This window comes from Helianthus annuus, chromosome 10 (genome assembly GCF_002127325.2).
Source record: "Helianthus annuus cultivar XRQ/B chromosome 10, HanXRQr2.0-SUNRISE, whole genome shotgun sequence".
Lineage (NCBI taxonomy): Eukaryota > Viridiplantae > Streptophyta > Magnoliopsida > Asterales > Asteraceae > Helianthus > Helianthus annuus.
Window position 1 is genome coordinate 97598587 of NC_035442.2, and position 2703 is coordinate 97601289.

The 2703-nt window shown below is 35.0% G+C and overlaps 1 long non-coding RNA gene across 1 annotated transcript; it reads left to right on the forward strand.

Moving 5' to 3' along the window:
* Positions 1-240: 240 nt before the first annotated feature.
* Positions 241-2477, forward strand: LOC110882303. Its single transcript, XR_002560048.2, has 3 exons — positions 241-377; positions 1989-2046; positions 2308-2477. It is a non-coding gene; the product is annotated as an uncharacterized LOC110882303 (long non-coding RNA).
* Positions 2478-2703: the final 226 nt, after the last annotated feature.

Genomic DNA, 2703 nt, shown 5'->3' on the forward strand with positions numbered 1-2703 from the left:
GAGACATAAAACCTCACTCTCTTCCCCTCAATCGCGGCCCACTCGAAACAAACCCAACCCCGAACCCAAACCCAAACCCTTGCGTGACCCATGTATCCTCAGCCCAAACGAAAAGAACCCACCCCTCCCTCTTTACATATGTGGTCCAAATCCACCATCCCACTCTACTTTAAATCTCGGCCCAACTCCTCAAACTTCAAAAACCCGTACGTATGTATGGTTATATGGGCATGCGACTTGATCAAACTCAAAACTCTACCTCCTTCACACGTCACTGCCCTCACTCCCTCTCCTTCTCTACTGCTGTGAACAAGAAACGGATCCAAGGACCTAGGATCGAATCGTTTTCTAGTAAATCCGACCTCCGTCTTGGGAAGGTAACGAGCCCTTGCATCCTTATTATAATATACGTTGTTATACATACGTTTTGATGGTTCAATGGCTGCGTTTAATTGTTATCTATGGTGCTTTAATGATATGTGATGTACTAGGTGATATAGATCGTGGTTTTTATTAGGGGTGTGAATTTCTGACACGACCCAAAGCCACGACACGAACCTAACACGAAATTCGTGGGTTTGGGTTTAATCTAAACGTGTTCGGGTCAGTTTCGGGTTGAACCCGCGAACCCGTTTAGGTTAACGCGTTGGGTTCGGGTTGACCCGTTTAACACATTTATATTATATTATATTTTTCTACAATCTATTATATGTCTTAAATTAAATGAGGTGTGTATTTTATGCCATAATTATAACATAAAAAGAGAAATTAACATAAGATTTTACAATTTAAATATAATTGTGTTATATACATTTGTGTTTTTTAGATAATTTTAATTTTAATAAATCAATTTCACAAAAAATTAAAAATTTCGGGTTGAATGGATCGTATTCGGGTCAACCCACAAAACTTCGGTTCGTGTTCGGGTCGGGTTCGGGTAAAATTTTCGGGTTCGGGTCGGGTTGAACCCACCAACCCGCAAACACGACCCGTTTAGCACCCCTAGTTTTTATATATTGGGTAGTTTAGATGATTGGTTAGATTGCTGGGGTTTAAACTTTGCGTATTGTGATATATTTAAATATTCAAGCATGATCGTATGGAGTAATATTGGTTGTGATTATGATTTAAGATTGAGTTTTTGTGACTACGTTTTATGATTAGATTATAGTAGTTGAAACATCAGATTCTGATATCAGATATGATAAAGTATCATATTAACATCAGATTTTTGATGAAACATCAGATTTTCGTAACAACACCGGATTTTCTATTAAATGCATCAGATTTCTTATACAAAACATCATATTTCATAAATTAAACATAAATCGCTAAGTGGCCCACTTGTTAAGGCTCTAACTTATCACCTAGAGGTCTTGGGTTTAAATCTTGCAAGAGACATCCTTTTTAATGCATCAAAATTATATTTAAACACACCAGATTTCTAGTTAAATAAATCAGATTTCAAAATAATCATCAGAAAGTGGTGTAGTTCGGCTTGTTAAGTCTTGGGACTTAGAAACTAGAGGTCTTGGGTTCAAACCTTGTTGTTGACATTGTTTTTATCAGATTTTCTAACTAATAACATCGGATTTTTTATTTAAATAATTAGATTTATAAGACAAATATGGAAGATTAAGTGGCTCACTGATAAAGTCTTTTTACTTATAACCTATAGGTCACAAGTTTAAATCTTATGACTAACATTTTTTTTACGAATGCTTATTTCATTTAAACCTATATTTAATGCTTACCTATTATATTTTTGTAATTATGATTATGCAATTAAAAATAACATTTGTTTCATTAGTAAATACAAACGCAAATATGAATATACATATATATTCTTTAATCTAAGCAAAACTAATTGATTTCTTATACAAACTTGAGCATTTAAGCTAGACATGGATTAATCAAGATCTATAGATAAACTGTATATATACTTTATATATATGAGCACAACCTTACGGAATATGGACATGATGTAGGTTTATACGAACAAATTTTGACAAGTATATATATTTAGACAACAAATCAAGAAACAAGGTACGGATACTTACCCCTTTTCCCTTTTTTGTTATCTTGTTCAATTGTTTATAAACCCGTTGACTATCGTTTCTTTTGGAACTCCTAACGTCTTTGAACCTCGATTCGTTTACCTGCTCGTTCATTTCCTTTCAGACTTTAACTTTGACTTGACATCATGCTATAGGATTATGATTATATTATACTCATTATCGCATGTTCGAATACCGATTATATGGTTATTGTTTTTTGCTAAACTGGCTTACTGTTTCTGACTGATAGTGTTCTGTTACCCTGAGTTCTACGTTTCCCGTGGAGCGTCCCACAAGCACTTTATTGAGGCCCCGATAACGTGTGCCCCTTCTGTGATGGAGAGATTAGTTCACGGCATCCCTAGGTACAAATGTGGTACATAGCTACTAGGACGCGTATGGATCATTCCTAGGATTATTGTAGGTATATGGTTTGTGTGTTCCCACACCCAACTTACCTATTACTGTTTGGCTCAAGGGTACATTCATATGATACAACTTATTGGTTGACTTGCTTATATTGTATCATATTACTGTTACCGGTTATTACTGTTATTGTTACTACTACTGTTGTTACCGTTACTATTACCGTTATTGTAATTTAAGCATAATATTCCGTACTGGGCATTCGGCTTATTCTGTATAT